This window comes from Triticum aestivum, chromosome 1D (assembly GCF_018294505.1).
Source record: "Triticum aestivum cultivar Chinese Spring chromosome 1D, IWGSC CS RefSeq v2.1, whole genome shotgun sequence".
Lineage (NCBI taxonomy): Eukaryota > Viridiplantae > Streptophyta > Magnoliopsida > Poales > Poaceae > Triticum > Triticum aestivum.
Window position 1 is genome coordinate 308,851,106 of NC_057796.1, and position 21,232 is coordinate 308,872,337.

The window sequence follows — 21,232 nt, forward strand, 5'->3', positions numbered from 1 at the left end:
CCGTACCACATACCTATACCTTTTCGTGGTGTGAAGCATTCTGGAAAGTGTCTCTTATGTATTCCTCCGAGGTTACGGTTTCAATAATATTGGTTTCAACATTCATGGGATTACCTGAGATATAATGTTTGATTCTTTAACCGTTCACCACCTTCGGATTTGTGCCTTTGAAGTTGTTGATTTTTATAGCACCAGAACGATAGATCTCCTCGATAACGTAAGGACCTTCCCATTTAGAGAGAAGTTTTCCTGCAAAAAATCTTAAACGAGAGTTGAATAGTAACACATAATCACCTACATTAAACTCACGCTTTTGTATCCTTTTGTCATGCCATCTTTTAACTTTTTCTTTAAACAACTTCGCATTCTCATAGGCATGGGTTCTCCATTCATCAAGTGAGCTAATGTCAAATAACCTCTTCTCACCGGCAAGTTTGAAATCATAATTGAGCTCTTTAATGGCCTAATATGCCTTATGTTCTAGTTCGAGAGGTAAGTGACATGCTTTTCCATAAACCATTTTATACGGAGACATACCCATATTATTTTTATATGCAGTTCTATATGCCCATAATGCATCATCAAGTTTTTTGGACCAATTCTTTCTAGATCTACTAATAGTCTTATGCAAAATTAATTTGAGCTCTCTATTACTCAATTCTACTTGACCACTAGACTGTGGGTGATAGGGAGACACAATTCTATGATTAACATCATACTTGGCAAGCATTTTACGAAAGGCACCATGAATAAAATGTGAACCACCATCAGTCATTAAATATTCTAGGGACTCCAAACCTCGGAAAAATAACTTCTAGTTGGAATAGCTTCTACCCACTTAGTAACGTAATCAACAGCAACTAAAATATGTGTATACCCATTAGAGGAAGGAAACGGTCCCATATAATAAAAGCCCCAAACATCAAATGGTTCAATAACGAGTGAATAATTCATAGGCATTTCCTGACGTCTACTAATATTACCAATTCTTTGACATTCATCACAAGATAAGACAAACTTACGAGCATCCTTGAAGAGAGTAGGCCAATAAAAACCGGATTGCAATACCTTATGTGCAGTTCTATCTCCAGCATGGTGTCCTCCATAAGCCTCGGAGTGACACTTGCGTAGGATCTGTTCCTGTTCATGCTCAGGTACACAACGTCTAATAACACCATCTGCTCCTTCTTTATAAAGATGTGGGTCATCCCAGAAGTAATGTCTCAAATCATAGAATTTTTTTTTCTTTTGTTCGTATGTGAAACTAGGTGGCATAAATTTAGCAACAATGTAATTAGCATAATCAGCAAACCATGGAGCAGTACGAGAAGCATTTATGACAGCTAATTGTTCATTAGGAAAGCTATCATCAATAGGTAGTGGGTCATCTAGAACATTCTCTAACCTAGACAAGTTATCTGCAACGGGGTTCTCAGCTCCCTTTCTATCAATAATATGTAAATCAAATTCTTGTAGCAAGGGAACCCTTCTAATAAGTCTAGGTTTAGCATCTTTCTTTTCCATAAGATATTTAATAGCAGCATGATCAGTGTGAATAGTTACTTTAGAATCAACAATATAAGGTCTGAACTTATCACAAGCAAATACAACTGCTAAGAATTCTTTTTCAGTAGTAGAATAATTTCTCTGGGCACTGTCTAGAGTTTCACTAGCATACTGAATAACATTTAATTTCTTATCAACTCTTTGTCCTAAAACAGCACCTACAGCATAATCACTAACATCACACATAATTTCAAAGGGTAAATTCCAATCAGGTGGCTGAACAATAGGTGCAGAAATCAATGCTTTCTTAAGTATTTCAAATGCTGCTACACAATCATCATAAAAAACGAAAGGTATATGTTTTTGTAATAGGTTAGTCAGAGGCCGAGAAATTTTTGAGAAGTCCTTAATGAACCTCCTATAAAAACCGGCATGACCAAGGAAACTTCTTATACCTTTGATGTCCTTAGGACACAGCATCTTTTCAATAGCATCAACTTTAGCTTTATCAACTTCAATACCTTTTTCAAAAAAATTATGCCCCAAGACAATACCTTCATTAACCATAAAGTGGCACTTCTCCCAATTCAAGAAAAGGTTAGTTTCTTCACATATCTGCAAAACTCGATCAAGGTTGCTCAAGCAATCATCAAAAGACGATCCATAAACGGAGAAATCATCCATGAAAACCTCACAAATCTTTTCACAGAAGTCAGAGAATATAGCCATCATGCATCTTTGAAAGGTAGCAGGTGCATTACATAAACCAAAAGGCATACGTCTATAAGCAAAAGTACCGAAAGGGCAAGTAAAAGTGGTCTTTGCTTGATCATCAGCTGACACAGGTATTTGAGAGAAACCAGAGTAACCATCTAGAAAGCAAAAATGTGTATGTTTGGATAATCTTTCTAGCATTTGATCAATGAAAGGCAAAGGGAAATGATCTTTTATAGTAGCTTTATTTAATTTGCGGAAATCAATTACCATCCTATAACCTGTAATAATTCTTTGCGGGATCAATTCATCTTTATCATTAGGAACGACGGTAATACCTCCCTTCTTAGGGACACAATGGACAGGAGTTACCCACTGACTATCAGCAACGGGATAAATTATACCTGCCTCAAGGAGCTTTAGTGTTTCCTTTCTCACCACTTCTTTCATCTTAGGATTTGACCGTCGTTGATGATCAATAACTGGTTTGGCGTCTTTCTCCAAGTTTATTTTGTGTTCACATAGAGTGGGACTAATGCCCTTAAGATCATCAAGAGTATATCCAATAGCAGCACGGTGCTTCTTCAGAGTTTTCAATAATTTTTCTTCCTCCTTCTCTGAAAGGTTAGCACTAATAATAATAGGATATATCTTCTTTTCATCTAGATAAGCATATTTAAGAGTATCAGGTAACGATTTAAGCTCAAACACGGGATCACCCTTGGGTGGAGGAGGATCCCCTAAGATTTCAGCAGGCAAATTGTGTTTCAGAATGGTCCCTGTTTAAAGAATACTTCATCTATTTCCCTTCTTTCATTCATAAACATATCATTTTCATGGTCTAACAAATGTTGTTCTAAAGGATCACTAGGGGGCACGACAATAGAAGAAAGACCAATAATTTCATCTTTACTAGGCAATTCCTCATCAAGGGGTTGTCTACGAAATTTAGAGAAATTAAACTCATGAGACATATCATCCAAACCAATAGTAACAACATCCTTTTCGCAGTCTATCTTAGCGTTGACAGTATTCAAGAAGGGTCTACCAAATATAATGGGACAAAAGCTATCTTGTGGGGAACCAAGAACAAGAAAATCAGCATGATATTTAGCTTTCCCACACCAGACTTCAACATCTCTAACAATCCCAATTGGTGAAATAGTATCTCTATTGGCAAGCTTAATGGTGACATCAATTTCTTCTAACTCAGCGGGTGCAATATCATGCATAATTTCTTTGTATAAGGAAATAGGTATTGCACTAGCACTAGCACCCATATCACACAAGCCATGATAACAATGATCTCCTATTTTAACAGAAATAATAGGCATGCCTACCACAGGTCTATGTTTATCTTTAGCACCAGGTTTAGCAATTCTAGCAGTCTCATCACAAAAGTAAATAACATGCCCATCAATATTATCAGCCAAGAGATCTTTAACGATAGCAATATTAGGTTCAACTTTAACTTGCTCAGGAGGTGTATAAGTTCTAATATTACTTTTACGAACCACAGTTGAAGCTTTAGCATGATCCTTTATCCTAACAGGGAAAGGTGGTTTCTCAACATAAGCAGTAGGAACAATAGGATCATTATAAGTGATAGTCTTTTCTTCAACTTTAATAGGTTCAACTACTTTTACTTCTATGGGAGGATGATATTTAAACCACTTCTCCTTAGGGAGATCAACATGAGTAGCAAAGGATTCAGAAAAAGAAGCTACTATCTCATAGTCAAGTCCATATTTAGTGCTAAATTTACGGAAAACATCGGTATCCATAAAAGATTTAACACAATCAAACTTAGGTGTTATACCTGACTCCTTACCTTCGTCGAGATCCCAATCTTCAGAGTTGCGTTTAATCCTTTCCAATAAATCCCATTTGAATTCAATAGTCTTCATCATAAAAGAACCAGTACAAGAAGTATCGAGCATGGAGCGATTGTTGTCAGAAAGCCGAGCATAAAAATTTGAATAATCATTTCTCTTGAGAGCTCATGATTGCACTACAAAATAAATACACTTCCGTGATGATACGTGTTTGTCACAGTAGGTCACGTTTTCCGTCATGCATGTACATCCATGACAATTTTATGATGGAATCAGGATAGTCATACCTGTGCTGTCGTAGAAGTGTTTCATGACATTACCAAAATTATCATCACGGAAGTGTCCACTTCCATGACGATAAATCGCGCGTCACAGAAGTGCTATCGTCAAGGGTGACCGACACGTGGCATCCACCGTAACGGAACGTCGTTAAGCTATCGGGTCCGGTTTTGGATCCGATAACCCGTTAACAGCCCCGAGCAATGGGATTTTCCACGTGTAAAATCATCATTGGCTGGAGGAAACACGTGTCGGCTCACCGTTGGGACAGATGTCATCCACTCATTGGACCCAAAGTGCCTACGATACGTCGACACGTGGCACAACCCAACAGTGGCCCATAAAGTTTAAATGGGCCGGCCCAACTAAAGGCCCACAAGATTTTGCGGCCAATAATGGGACGGCCCAGCTAAAGGCCCACAAGATTTTGTGGGCCATAATGGGCCGGCCCAGGTAAAGGCCCACAAGATTTTTGTGCGCCATAATGGGCCGGCCGAGGTGAAGGCCCACAAGATTTTTGTGGACCATAATGGGCCGGCCCAGGTAAAGGCCCACGAGATTTCGCCGACATTAATGGGCCGGCCCAGCTGTAGGCCCACAAGATTTTGAGGACCCTGGTAGGCCGGCCCATTAACTGGCTGCCATGTTTTGGGCCAAATGCCGGCCCATATTTGATCTGGTCCATTAATGGCCTGCCACGTTCCGGGCTTATTAATGGCCCATATGAGATCCAACCCATTAAAAACCTACCATGTTCTAGGCCAAATTATAGCCCAGATCAGGTCCGGCCCTTTAAGAGGCTTTGGGCTAAATTATGGCCCATATCAGATTCGGCCCGTCAACTGGACGCTACGCTTTTGGGCCCATTTGCTAAAGGCCCATTTAGTAATTCGGCCTGATATTAGTTTCGGCCTATTAAGGGCCCGTTTAACATTTCGGCAATATATTAATTTCGGCCTGTTAAAAGCACGTGATATAATTGGGCCTAACTACGGCCCGGTTTGCATCCGGCCTGCTCGCAGCCGATAATCTGATTGGGCAAAACAAGGACCGAGACAATTTTGGCCTGTTATAAGCCCATGTTTTGATTGGCACATTCATGGGCCAGGGTCTATTTCGGCCTGCTGCCAGCCCGTGAGCTGTTCGGCATGTTTCAGGCCCAACCTACTTTTCAGCCTCCTAAAGGCCCATTGAGTTTTCTTGGGAAAATAGGGCCGGCGGTTTACTCGGCCTATTAAAGGCCCAAATCTACTAGTGGGCCAGTTTACATTTAGGCCTGTTAACGGACCAAGATGACGGGGCCCATGATGCGGATCATACATGGTGATTTGCATGACGGCCCGATTATGTACTGTACTTTTATGGTTCGGCCGGTTTACTGCGAAGACAAGATATATATATACAGTAAAATAACTGCAGCATCGTGAATAAGAAAAAAAACCTAGACTATACAATAAAGAAATTACGGCATATTACATCAACTAGGCATCAAAGTTCGCCACTATGATAATAAAGCACAAGCAGACAGCAGATTACATACACTGGGCATCAAAGATCGCCACCAGTGCAACTAAACACCCTGACAAAATATTATACAAAACCGACAGCACTTCAATAGAGTTCAAGAAAGGTTAGCCCTACTCGGGAGCTGCAGCGCAAGCTGCTGAGCAAGCTGGTGAGACTGCACTTGTTTGACACTTATATCCTCCTCACTCTGAAACATAAACAAGCAAACATATGACAGGTTTTGCACATATAAGTATCAGTGCTGACAATTCATCACATTTCTTACTGACGAATAAAGTGACATAGTTTAAAATAGCATTAACACAATATGGTATTGTTCAGGTCAAGACATGGCGGGAAATGACATTGTGAAGGAGTTGGCAGCTTCACGACACCACTGGATTACAGATCAAGAACTCATAAGTATCAATGGTTAGTGTGCTGTCAATTTATCCCATTTCAGATTGGCAAAATAAGATCACTTGCTCTGTATAGTTTAATTTACATGGTATGAAGAAGGAACGTGGTTGTACAACTGAAAACTTAAATTGAGAAGGACAAACTTTTGTTTATGAACTGGAGTACATACTAAACTTTAAACATGCAATTTGATGCAAACACCAAAAATAAACAGCTGTTGCAGTCATGCCTAACCAAATATACACAACAAAATTTGAAGGCTTGAGAAGCACAAACTTACATTATTGGTGAAGGAAGGCTCTATAAAGCCCTTGTCCATGCTGATGGGGGGGCAATTCAAGAAGTTTACCACAGAATCTTCTTCATAAGCATTGCCTTTATTCTACATTTTGTTAAGAGTAAATATAGATGTGACAATATAAGAAAAATGGATAATATTTCAGATAAGATGAAGAGTGATGCTACATAACCAAGTAGCTATAAATGTAAGTACATCGATACAGGCAAAAGGTACAGCAAAGAGCAATGCAGAGCTAAACTTCTTCAGTACCATCGGTGTTATCCAACCTTATGGTAAGAGTAAATATAGATCTTATGTGTAGAAAATGGAGGACAAAGGAAAATAAGCTGCAGAGTGATGGTACATGAACAACTACCTGTCAATATAAGTACACTGATAAAGGACAACAGGTACTTACAAGAACAATGCAGAGCTAAAAAATTCATTGGCATTGGATATATTCTACACTAATGTAACCATTCATACAGATCAGATAATTTGGAGCGAACAATTGATAAGCAAGCTATCATGAATACTGCTGTCACATAATGAACCAGGTATGTATGCAAGTACAGTGATACAGGAAAACGGGTACTAACAAGAGCAAAGCAGCGGGCAGCATATTTGCGAATCATGTCGTTCTTTTCAAACCGGAATTCTTTTTCAAGCAGATTTCCTGCAAAAAATATCTGTAAGGCACATGCGGAAAAGTAGAAGTTCAAATTGTCATGCGATATCATAGACAGTACCTCATCCTCGGAACGAGACCAGTGCATAACAAGGTTTTTCCATTCAATGTCTTCTAAATTTAGCACAGGAGACTTCACCAGAAATTCGTTATAGACTTGCCATCAAAGTGTGATTTCCTCAGGTAACACCGATACTGCTGCAATGCTTCCTTGAAAAGCGCAAGCAAGCTTTGGTCGTCATGACTATCCAGATTGACCCTCGCCTACTTACAACAATGTAATGTAAATCATTGATGTGTTCAATCAGCAGAAAACAGGAAAATAATCACCATGAATAATAGCACTTACACGTAAGTGGGACAGGAAGATGTGAAAATGGTGTTTGTCTTCACTATAGTCTTCCCATGATGGGAATATACGCACGTAGTCCCTAACAACATTGAAAGCATTGTCTTTTAAACTGGGAATAACTGGAATGGGGTTCCAATCTGCAGGAATTGGCCGTCTCTGCAGTTGGGATAGGTCATCGGCCAGTGGACTTGCTGTACTTTTTGCTGGAGTGGGATTTTTCTGTGGTACGGCTGGTGCTATGGCAACTGAAATCGGCATACCTTTTGCTGTAGTGCAGGTCCTGTGTGGTGCGGCTAGTGGTGTGGCCAGTGAAGTATGGGTACAGTCTGCTGGAGTCGGTCCTACGTTTTGTGTCACTGGTTGTACAGCCAATATAAGTGGGGTGCTGTCTGATTTCTCCGGCACATCCACGTTTTTCAAGGACTTTGCAGGTGCTCCTTCAGGTTCGGCAATCACCCTCTTCCTTTTTGATGTCTGATGCACAAGAACAGCATCTGAGTGGAAAAACATGGTATGATGACAGATGGAATATGTATTGATAATGGATGGGCATGGCATCTCGACATATATGATGAGTAAACTAAGCAGATGGCGGTGCAACAAAGTAGAAGAAATGCAAGACAACATATGCAAGATATGCGCAATCAATAAAACCTTGCCAAATTAGAACATGCACCTTGATGGGTGAACAGGACAGGCCATTTGCCTTTGACTCCTCGAGGTTAGAATAGTCATTAGGATCATCTTCTGAACAAGAATCAACAGGTGGTGAGCGTATAAGTTTCATTGCATCCAGAATGGCACTCAATGCCTTGGTGCCAATTTTGTAAGTCATTGCGGTGTTTAGCTTCAAGAGTAGACTGCTGCTAGTGCGACACAAAGCAGCTACACAGATCATAGTGTAGATATAACGGGAAAACCGTAAGCATCAGAGTAAAATCAGCAAAGTGGAACTTGCTGGAATATATGTGCTAGTATTGCCAGTACGGCTAGAAAGCCTTCGTATACCAGCTCTCTTCAACTGAAGGTGTCGTACTGTTAATATCAGTGTAACTCTCAAAGGCGACACAGCTCCCCGCATTTCCTTGCTATTCTTATAGGATTCAAGTGGGCAGGCCACTACAAATCCTATTCCCATGTTTACAAAATCCTACGAATCAAAGAGGCCCGACGAGTTCAAAGTGTCCATACCAACCGACCGTATAGACCTCTACACTGCAAATGTCCCTGCTCATATTCACTACAAGGAACATACTATACTACTATCATACTCCCTCCGTTCCAAAATATAAGTCTTGGTAGAGATTTCCACTATGGATCACATACAGATGTATCCAGATACATTTTAGAGTGCAAATTCACTCATTTTGCTCCATATGTAGTCCATGGTGGAATCTATACAAAGACTTGTATTTAGGAATGGAGAGAGTACTTATTAAAGAAGAACGGAAGAGGAACATGGTAAAGAAGAGCAAGCAGATTTTGGATAATAAAATGTTCATTGCGCAGTGCCCACACATGATGAACCAGAGCGCATTAAGAAAGCAACTCCCTGTTGTCTCTCTATATCTGGTGCACGTGCTTTTTCGAAAGTAAAGTAGGAACATTAGCTGACCAATTAAATGTTATTTGTTTTAGTAATATCAGCATCATATCAGATTCGTACTTGAGCAACAAGTTTGGAATTATGAGTGGCACGTTGTTTAGCTTGATGGATTCAGGAGCAGTGCTAAGCAGGTACGATGATGGTACTGAATATAAAGGCATGTCTGCATTTGGGTCAGTCGACCATTTCAGGTGGTTGGATGAAGATCCTACGTCTCCTAACCCTTCTTCATCCTCGTTTCTGATTCTTCCCATACAAAACACCGCACGGGCCGCCGTCCGGACCATCGGCCCCCACCGCCTGTGTTCCTCCGCCACCCCCACCCCCGCCCCCACCCGCGTCGAGTTTTCTTCGTTCGGAGAGGCCCCACCACCCCCAACAACTAAAGTCCCCACCCGAGCCCCTTCATTCGCACCGGCGAACTCCGGCGAGCTCTGGAAAATCGACTGACCCAATTTTGAAATTTAGTCTACTGTGATTTAACTAGTGTGGAATATAAAAGGGGAAAACCATAAGCATTGGGAGTATAGTGTTGAGCGTGCCATGGCGGATCTGAATGTGCAAACCGGACAAAGGCAACTTCGCAACCAATGTTTGCTCTCAACTAGCAAGTAAGTGATGGACAAGAAATCAGAGTAAAGCAGTGGCGGTCTATTTTCTTGCTGCGATAAATAAGTTGAGCAGATACGAAAGAGTACTGCCTCTGGTGCGGCACCGTGTATGCATCTGCTGAGAATTTGACGGTGCTGCGGTAGCGATGGCTATCGGCGGCATGGAAGCAGATCTAGGAGGGTAGACGGTGGCGGCGGGGTGCGGTGGACGAGACGGTCGTAGGAGCGGCGCCGGCAAGGTGGACGACGGCGGGGATGAAGCGAGAGGACGGGATGCAAGGATCCCGGTCCAAAGCCGTGGATGAGAGAGGTCGATCTCTTGTAATGGACGGCGGCGTCGAGGTATCAGCTCCGGCATGGTGGAGGAGGACGGCGGTGGATGGGGTGGCGGACGGAGGAGGCTGGGGTGGAGAGGGTGTTTTGGCGCCCACGGAGTACGAATGGGGAAATGGAGGTGGAGAGGAAGGGGGAACCATGTCTTCAGGGCGCGCTTGTCTCAAATGCGAGGAAATTTACAAACTTAGCCCCCGTTTCAAATTTCCTACATCACAGCAATATTTGTCGGTTGGGGATAGGACGGTAATCTCGCATACACCGAATATTTGCCGACGAGAGTTTGTTTTTGGCGCCCGCCGTGTATGAATCGGGGAGGGAGTCGATTTCGGCCGAGGACACACTGTGTTTTGGCGCCCACCGTGTATGAATCCGGGTGAGAGGCGGTTATGTCACATTCGAGTGAAATTACAAACCTACCCCTATCGAAACCAATACAAATCGAGCAGATAGGCTTTGTGTGCCAGGGATAGGCAGTAGTAATTTCCATCTCGCAGATTTTGGTTTCGGGCGGTTACTACGACTTTCCCCGCTTTGTTCAAATTTTGCAGAGTGCACATTTACCGTGCCAACTCAATTCAAATCCCGTTTGTATTCTATTTTTTTCGGGCGGGATCCATTTTTGATTGGAATAAAATTCTATATACATCATTTTTTTATATATATACTTTCAAAAGCACAACACCCTTTATACATAAATATGTTTTACAAATGGCATGATCTCAGATTCATAAGGTTGTATCCATCAATTTGGATTTTCAAATATTTGAAACCACTTTATGTTGAAATCCAATGTATGCATTCCTCGCTAACTGTCTCCAATTAATGTGTGTTTCATGCGGGGTTTTTTTTACTTCTCAAACATGTATAATGTGTTTCACACACGCAACATATAGTGTATCCCGTTTAGACATTAATTGCATATAAACCATGCATTGTTTCTAATTAAAGAATCTATGGATCACCAATATTAATGAACTATATAACATTACAGTGTCCCGAAATTCAAATGAATATGCATGTTTGATACACCAATTTGCGTTATGATTTTATCGATGTCGTGATCTCCAGTTTAAATATTTGAATCCCATTTAATCCAGATATTCGTCTCATATAACTATCACTCATGCTTATATAGGACTATCTCTCTAGACCTATACGCGTTCATCGTCTCTCGGGTATCTCTCGTGCTACCTGTATGTCGACAATGATCTTTTATCTTCGTAACACACTGACGGTACTCTCTCCCTCGACCTTCATCACTCTATCTCTCTCTGAGTATATCTCGCTCCCTGCTATGTGTCCCTAACTATGATTCTCCATGTGGAATCTCTTTCTCTCACACAAACACAAAACTTTGTCTTCCGGGGTCTCATTTCTCTCTACTATTCCCCTGTGTGCAACTCGCACACCCCTAATACAGAGATGTCTTTCGCTCCTTAGGTATGAGAACCTACGACACTCCTCTTAAATATCTCTTTCTCACACACAAACACATACTCTGTCTCCCAGGGTCTCATAGTTCTCCACTGTTCTCTTGCATGTCGCTCACACACACTGTCTCTCCCTAGAGATATCTTGCGTTCCCTCATATGTTTCTCTAGCTATCACTCTCATTTTGAAATATCTTTCCCTCTCGCAGACACAAGACCCCGTCTCTTGGGATCTCATTTCTCTTCGATATTTGTTTGTATGTGAGTCACATGCACCCTTTCTTCATCTCTCTCACACCCACACCCATAACTCAGCCTTCTGATCCACTCGACTCCTATCTCTAACGCACACTAGCTAGCATATTTATCTTTCTATTTATTTGTTTCTCCATCAACCTTCTTTCATTTATAGGTTGATCTCTTTTGCACAATCGTTGTGCCTCACTCCCTCTGCTCCCCATAGATGCATGCTCCAGCCCACGCCACTATCTCTTAAAGACAAAAACACATGCTCAATTGTCAAGCCTTCTTCCCTGCATTCTCGCATGCATGCATATTGTCATACTGATCCGTCTCTCCCATGTCGTTGATCTTAGCTTATGACTTATGTCTTCTTTCTTTTATCTCGATCATGCGCGCGCACACACACACACATCCCACGTATACATGTATACCTCTCACACATGCACGTTGAAGGTCTCTATGTCTCCATACGTAGTTAATTACCCTCAACCCTAACGCCACATCGAATCGTTCTCTTCTTGTGTGCACATAACTTCCGCCTGGATGGGTAAAACACACACTCACACTTAACAATCTCCTTGTAGCTACCCCCCCTCTCACTCTTCCGCTATATCCCCGAAACCAATAAGACCATCCCTTCGTTTAATTCCCGCCTACATGCACCATTGATATATAGTAGTCTTCCTTGGTGTGTCTCGAACAAACACGTTCTCTCGATGTCGACTACTCTCACGCGCACACACCTTCTCTTCCCTCTCTACGGGCATTTTCTCTCTCGCACCCCATCGTTGGTGGCCTCTGCCATACACATCACCTCTCTATGATGAAGCCATGCACACTTAAATTACATCCGCCACCGAAGACCCCGCGACACACACACACACACACAAACAAACACACACGCACACGCACGCACGCACCCACCCACCCACACACACACACACGCACACACAGTAAGACTCCATCACACACACACACACACACACTAAGACTCCATCTCTCTCTCTCTCCCACACACACACACTGAGACTCCATCTCACACACACATGCTCTAGGCGGAGCATTTGTTCCTACCACCCTTCATCCACCCTTACCCGTATGATAAACAATCACCTTAATTTACTTGTATAACATGGACAAATTCCACTTTACTTTAGTATTTAGCAAACTTATCATTTGTACCCTTATAAAAACCGAGTTGGCGATGATGGTGTGCCTGCCATCTTGTAATATAGACCGTCTGATCTATATCTGACGGATAGAAAGCAAACTATGATAATTTTACAAAAGATAGCCGCACCTCTCTCCACATCCTTATCTCCCACACCTCATTGCTGAGCAATTAAAAAAGAAAGTCTCCGGAACAATCAAGCATGGTGGCCGCTGCCGCCTGCCGGCGTCGTCCATCCCCATGCCTCCGCCCATTCCGACCACCGGTCACCACCACGCTCCACTCCTCCTCACCTTATCTCTCATCTTTCATTTTTTCGATGGCATACTCGAGATACCAGTTGTCCGATAAAATTATCGAAATATCATTAGTTTTTACACATGGGATTACTCCTGCATGGGTAAATCACAACATGTGTTTTGTAAAAAATGCATATTGATGTTCCATGCAATGCACGAGCATCTTGCTTGGAATTATATAACGCAAATCACGAGCAGGAAGTGACATTTTTTTACACAACCACGTTAACATGGCCACGTAAATCACTAGCTAAATTAAATACCATTATACTTATATCCTAATGCAAAAGGTTGAGTACATGTCCGAAGAGTAGAGTCGCACACACGCACTCTGTCTCTCAGAATCTCACACACACACCAGTTACGTGACGCCCACTTAAGCAGACACGTATGTTACAATTTGTGCACCCGCGGGTACACGTGATGCTGCGCATTTATTTACGCCGGACGGCGAACCCAAACAGTAGCTGCATTCATTCCCCTCCCGCCGCCTCTTCTCTGGTCACCGTCGCCCGGTCGCCATGGCCCGGCCAAAGGTAACAACATACGCCATACTCCCGCCGGAGCGGCTGTTTAATCTGGAAATTTTAGTGGTCATGCATGCATCTTTTTGTGCTAGCACTCCTATATAAGGGTTGACTGGTCCCTTCCTGCGGACGTGCGCGGGCGGTGGAAGAGGAAGGAGAAGGGAAGCGGGTTGTGGAGTAACGTTTTTTACCACAATTTCTTAGGAAACTGAGTGCAATAATTGAGTAGTTTTGCAAACTACCAGTACTACACATGAAACGGTTCAAAACCTATACTCCCTTGCCAGCGCGCGCTTCCCGCGTGAAACGGTCAGCGTAGCCCTGGAGCGTCAGTGCCGCATTAATGCCTGGCCAGAGCGGAGGCGACCTCTCACTAGCGCTGACTTTGAAGCGGCGCGACGGCCGAGAGAGCGCCGCTTCCCGGTGCACCGACTGCTCCGCTTCAAGGCTGGCCATCGACCGGGGTGATGCCCCCTTCCGTTCCGCACTCTAATCTGGTGCATGACACGTATTACGTCGACCCGGGTGCTGCTGGCTGTCCCACATGTCGGCAAAGTAGTACGTAGTAGTAAGAAGAAGCAAAGAATCATGCGGTATACTTGAGATTCCAACAAGTGACTAGACTACACCGCGTGCAGTATCTCAAATCTCAAATCTCCCTTCCGGTTTATAGGGCTCAAATCTCAAATCTCATCAACCAAGGCATTTTGCGATTGGAGGAATGTATCTCGTACTTTACAAAACTACCCTAATTAAACTCATGCATTAATTACGTAGTTTTCTCGTTTTCCTCTCCGCCTTGGTCGGGGTGCACAATATTGACCACTCCTATATGACTAGCTTCTCTATCTACATGCGGGACATCAAAGCATCCGGGCCCGCATGCCATCCACCAAATCACAGTGAGGTGCTACAGTCGAAACTCACTGGTCACCCCGGTGTGGCCGTCATGACCCGTCATATCACAAAACCCACACCTTTACCAGCAATGGTAAAGTGGCCTCGAAGTTGGACTGGACGAAGCAACCATCATTTCACTGGAACGCTCGTTGAAGACCTTTCTCCCCTTTCTTGAAGAAAACCTCACTCCAGGCTACTCACTTCTGCCATTTTTCTTCTGTACTGACGAAGGAAAGGTGGGCGAATCAGTGATGCTGCTATAGTTTCATTCCAAGAATCTTCTTTTTGCGAAGCACCGACCGATTCTCACAGCCTATTCTTTTCCCGTTTTCATTGCGATTGTGGTTTCCTTTCGATTGCTTTTTGTTTGTCAGTTCATTGGTGGATCCTGGAGCACTAGGCAAAGAGTTGTCGGCGGACAACCCACTGGAGACAGCGATCTCCAGGAAGCAAGCACCGACCAACGAGTTGACCATGTTGGCGGGCCAACCCATGGAGACGAAGAACTCCAAGAAACAAGCACTAGCCAAAGAGTTGACGACGTTGGCGGACGAACTCCTTAAAGAAAGTTGGAAGAACAGCAAGGGCCCCACCGTGCTTACCCCAGAACCTCTGATGGCCACCTTTGCGCGGCTCAAGGCAGAGTTTGAGGAGATAGTCGCTGTTGAGAAGCAGTATTCCCCTGGCAAGGTGATGGCCACCATCGAGGATGAGGAGATGGCCCCCGGAGGGATGGGATCCCCCGGTGAGCTGCACAAGGTAAAAAATGAAAGTTGTGGTTTTTGATTATTTGCAATGTGCTTACTAATATGTTAGGGTTGTGTAGGTGCCGATGCACGTCCTTGATGATTCCGATGTCGCGGCCCGTCCTGTGGACAACGCCCCAGAGATCGTTTTCGATGTCACGGTTGTCGGTGTCAAAACCGGCGGATCTCTGGTAGGGGGTCCCAAACTGTGCGTCTAGGATCGATGGTAACAGGAGACGGGGGACACGATGTTTACCCAGGTTCGGGCCCTCTCTATGGAGGTAATACCCTACTTCCTGCTTGATTGATCTTGATGAATACGAGTGTTACAAGAGTTGATCTACCACGAGACCGTAATGGCTAAACCCTATAAGTTTAGCCTATGAGTATATGGTAATGAGTCTGTCCCTATCCGGACTATGCTCTCTGGTTTATATAGGCACCGGAGAGATCTAGGGTTACATGGGGTCGGTTACATAGGAGGAAATCTTCATAATCGGTCGCCTAGCTTGCCTTCCACGCCAAGTAGAGTCCAACCCAGACACGGGTATAGTCTTCGGTCTTTATGTCTTCACAGCCCATCAGTCCGGCCCAGTAGATAACAGGCCGGACGCCCGAGGACCCCTTAGTCCAGGACTCCCTTAGTAGCCCCTGAACCTGGCTTCAATGACGAGGAGTCCGGCGCGCAAATTGTCTTCGGCATTGCAAGGCGGGTTCTCCTTCTTCCGAACTCATAGATAGTCTTCGGATGTAGTAAATATATCCGGACCTGTGTATGTAATTGCAGAAAATACAATACTCCACGAGTCCAATCTGCTGACAACTGTTTATGACATTGTATCACGCCTGCCTGGCTATTATTTCCAACCGTTGGCTAGCCCGTCGCCCCATGTCTCGGGAAGCGGTTTTATTGGCACGTCTTGTCAAAGCAGAGATCGTGTCCCCTTATTCACGGGATTTTCAATAATTCAGGTGTGGGTAACCCAACCGTCCCCTGGGTATAACTCTTTGAGGATAGGTAAGTTTTGAGACCCAGGAGGGGACGCTCGATATTCTGGGCCTTTATATAGGGACCCAAACTTGTCTTTCTCTTCCGCGCTTGCTTCTTCCTCAACCCCAGCCACCTCGAGTTCTAGCCCTCGAGTTTTAATCACCACCAGTCCCAATCATGTCCAGACCCAGCCGGTGGGTGGCCTCTTCTGTCACGGAGGAGGATATTGCGAAGCTCCGCGTGGCGAGGTATCTGACCCTAGAAATCCTTCATCGGCTTCCTGCCGAGGGGCAGGTTATTCCCACCCCCCAATCTGGCGAGAGGGTAGTATTTGTGTCCCACTTCCTCCATGGGTTAGGGTTCGCGCTTAACCCCTTCGTTCGGGGGCTCATGTTCTACTATGGGCTAGATTTTCACAATCTGACCCCGGACTCCGTTCTCCTCATCTCGACATTTATCGTCACGTGTGAGGCCTTCCTCCGGACTCCTCCACACTTTGGTTTGTGGCTCAAGACTTTCGACGTGAGGCCGCGGGTGACAGAGGAGCAGCACGCAGAGTGCGGCAGCGTTATAATAAGCAAGCTTGCCAGCGCGGTTTGGTTTGAAGGATCTTTCACCGAGTCTTCCGACCTATGGCAGCAGGGGTGGTTTTATGTCAACAAGCCGCGGGGCTCCAAGTGGGCAGTTATGCTCGCGTTTCGACCCAGCCCTCCAACTCAGCTCGCTTCATGGATCAATAAGGGATTAGACTGGGGTCCGCCAATGAGGTGCAGACTCTGCAAAGTCGCATCTGAAGCCTTACCGAGAAGGGCATCGAACTTGTGAACATTGTTCAAGTAATGCTAGTCCGCCGGACCCTGCCATGTCAGCGGCGGCCTCTCTGTATGTGGGAGTTTAATACAGAAGGGCGGTGGACTCTTCAGCACTTCTTTGGTGCTACGCACGAAGGGATGTGGAGATTATATTTCGGGGAGCGAGAGCAATGGCCGGACACCACTGAAGACGTTGGCCTTGACTGCAATCATCCGGACACTCCGGTAAGTATTCAATCTCCGAACACCTTTCATTCAAGCATCTCTTGACAAGATACTGAACGACCCGTCCTTATACAGGACTGGATAAAGAAAGCGGTGCTGATCTGGTGTCCGGCGCCCCTTCCCGAAGACCCCGCGTGCGCCCTGCTGACGCGGATGTTAACTCCGACGGTGTACCAGGTGTCTGCAGAGGGGGGTGAGAGCGGGGAGCCCAAAGGAGATGCCCGCCCTGAGGACGATTCAGACACTGTGTTCGGGGAAACCGAAACCCTTTTGCCCAGGGGAAAAGGTGTAGAGGGGGCCTTCCATAGCAAGAAGAGGGCCGCTTCTGGAGGTCAGGAGGGGAAAGCTTCCAAGAAAGGGAAAACGCCATCGTCGGGCGGCTTGGGTCGGGCGAGCGATGTCGATGTAGAGCTTGATAATGAGGATGAACCTCCGGCCAGACCGTAAGTGACACAGGGTACTTTAACCATACCTCATTCCTTTCTTATTACTGAAGTAATCCTCCGACATATGTACGTCCTCGCAGGTTAATGCCTGGTGTTTCTCAATCGTCCTCCTCCTCGGGAGACCTTCTGCCGGAGATGATGGAGAGTGACACGCCTTCTCTGGCCTCCTCGCCCAATAGGGCGGATGATCTTGAGGTGTCGTCCCGGAGGGCTCCTCCCAACCGGCAAGTAGCGCAGGAAACGAGGAAGGAGTTGCCCGAAGGTGGCGCCTCTGTCACTCAGGGTTCGGGGATCAAGAATGACGGCCCCGAACTATCCGGTTTACAACCGGAGACGATTCTGGAGGCGGGTGAGCAGATTCCTTCAAAGGAGTGTCGTGCTCCGGCGGCGGTGTCCGAAGACCCAGGAGTGCCGGAGATGCTGATGGACATGCTGCGACGAGCGTCCGTTTAGGAAGAGCACCGTGCCTTAATGGTTACGGTGGTCGAAAAGGTTCTCTCTGTGAAGAGCGGGTTGAACGAGGCCTTTACGAGCCTTCTAAGAGGTTTTGAGGTTTGTGATGCAATGTTGCCAATTGAATGATATTGGCAGAATGCACCTGTTGTGTATGCAGTAGCCCCTGAGACTCGGATTGCCTTCCGAAGGAAGCAATCGGAGGATCAAAAAGATATTCTCAGGTACTAATCTGGATTGAATTTTGGAATACAGGCTACCGCCCCTCCTGCCACTACTCAAAATACGGAAGTGGCCGAACTGCAGCGAAAGCTGGATATTGCGGAGGATGACATTGCATTGATCAACAGGCGTCTTGACGACTCGCAAGGTATATATTTCGAGCATTCCTTACACCAATGTGCTTGTAATTTAAGCCTGACTCTGAAAAAGTGTTTTATATGAAATGTGCATGAATGCAGATGGTGCCGCCGCCGTGGAAGCCCTTCGGGCAGAGCTGGCCCGGGTCAAGGAGCAGGCACGGTTTAGTGATGCGGCTGCCGAAAAGGCATCGGCTGATTTGAAAGCCAAACAAGCTGCGCGGCGCCAAGATAAGGAGAAGATGTCCACCATGGCGCACGAGTTAGAGAATGCAGCTAGCCGCTGTAAACTTCTTGAGAAGGAAAATGAAGCCAAAACGGCTGAACTTGACAAGGCCTTACGAGAGGCAAGAGAAGCGCGGTCTGAATCTAGAGCAGCCCGTGAGGAGATCCGGCAAGCTGGGGAGATTGTGGCTGGCAAGCCCTTTTTGCTACAGGCTAAGTTTGGCGATCCGAACTATGCTCAGCTTAACCAAGTGTGGAGTTCTTCGGACAATTTTTTAGACTTGCCGAAGAGTTCTTCCGGTGCGGCGCAGTTTTACCATGCACAAGAGGGGTATGGAACGGAGAAGCTTTTATGGTCACAATTTGGCGCGTCGAAGCGCCCTCTGTTGCTGAATGAACAGATGTCCCAGTGGGCCGAGCTGCATAGGATATCCGTCGCTGCCATGAAGAACGTCATAGTCCGGTTGTGGCCGACTGAACCTGTTCCAAGTAGTTACTTCGACCTGGTGTGGCGGCTTGTTGATGCGGTGGCGCGTATCGACGCTGCGAAGCGGTCGGTGTGCATTGAAGGTGCACGGATGGCCTTTGCCCAAGTCAAGACATTCTGGGGGAAGAAGAAGGCCATCGATGTTGTGGCGAAGAGTCCACCCAAAGGCAAGGACCGTCCGGAACCGGAGCATTATTTTGAAGACATCCTAGAGGCCGCCCGCTTGATAGAGGGTCAGTGCTCGAAAGACATAATGTTCGAGTGATGTGTATAAGTGTTGTAACATACAACTTTATGGTTAATATGTTTTCATCTTTTGCTTGAAAGCTTGTATTCCTCCTGTGCGGCCGTTTTAATGTAATCTGAAAGTTTTCCAGTCGTCGGCTTCAGCCCCCTCGTAGGAAATACGGGGGTGTTCGGAAAAGCATTGAATCACTCTTTATCCAACGTCTCGGTCCATAAAGGAGGTGATAATGCGGCGAACCAGGCAATCGGACTATAGGGTGTTAACACTTTCACTTAGCCATAGGAGTTTTATGGCGGGGCTACGCCATAGCCCCTGGTATGTATGCGGCGTATTATAATTTTTGTGCCTTACATGCTTTGATCTGAAAAAGATCCTTCGTGTGACACGGAAAATCGCTAAAGATTCAAATAAGTCGTCAAGTGGTTGACCAGCTCTCGCCGCATCATGACAGTCAGTTTTCGGCTCTCTCTACTGAGGTGCTCATCCGGTCAAAGCCAGGGCACAATCACAGTAGTTCTCCCTTTACTACCCTAGCCGATAGAGCGAAACATAGGGTAGCAAGCACAGGAGCCAGGCAACCCAACTATTTACCAAAGACAATGATTCGGAGCTGATGCATATAAGGCCAAACTTGCGACGCCGAAGTACGCTATAGAGTTGTTCGGACTTTTATTGGCGACTCATTTATTCCCATACCGAGCCCCTGGCAGGTTATGCCGAGGTGCGTCTTGTAACTCCGCCGTTACGGCCGTACTCATTGTAGAAAGAGTATGGAAGATTAGTTCGGATGAAGTTTACTGGGAGTGGAGCAATAAGCCAATGATAAATTCATATATATAAAAAGAAGAGAAAAACCACAACCCGGCTAGCTATTTGACATGCTCGGGGTCAGGAACGGAGGAAAAAGGCATAGTATAGGCTCAAAATAAAGAGTGCGGTCTACAAAAAAGCTGTTTTGGACCTCCTGTCGCACGTCTGCGCCGCCCGTCCACGGGGAGGGGAGTCCTTAACGGAAGTGGCCCCTTAGGTGAGTGTACGGATCCGAACTCCGATAGAGTCCGATTAGATGATGTCCTGATGGTCACCTGTTTTTAAGAGATAATAAAGAAAAATATGGAAAATAGATAAAAAAACATTACGGGAATGTTTGCAGGGTTGCCCGTATTGTGCTTCCGCCGGTGCCCATGGTATCTTGAGCGTGTAGTGATGTACGTGTGGTGTGAATCTTGCCGGTATAGTGGGTGGGTGGCGGAAGCCGAACTGCTATTTCCGTTTCGGGAGTGGTCGAACTTCGGAGGGAAACTATTTCTGGCCCCTGGTGTTCGACTGGCGAGCCGCTCCGTCGTCTTTATCGCCTGGTGGCCTCCTCCCATTGTGTTCGGAGTTAAGCTTGCCTGCCTGCTTAAAGACCCAATAGTTTATGTTGGTGTGATTAGCTAGCTTATCAAGGTGACCGTGAATCTGACAAGGTCGGTCCAATATCCTGTCGAGGGTGGATGGTCCATCCTGGTTTGCCTTGAATGGCTTCTTCCGTTGAC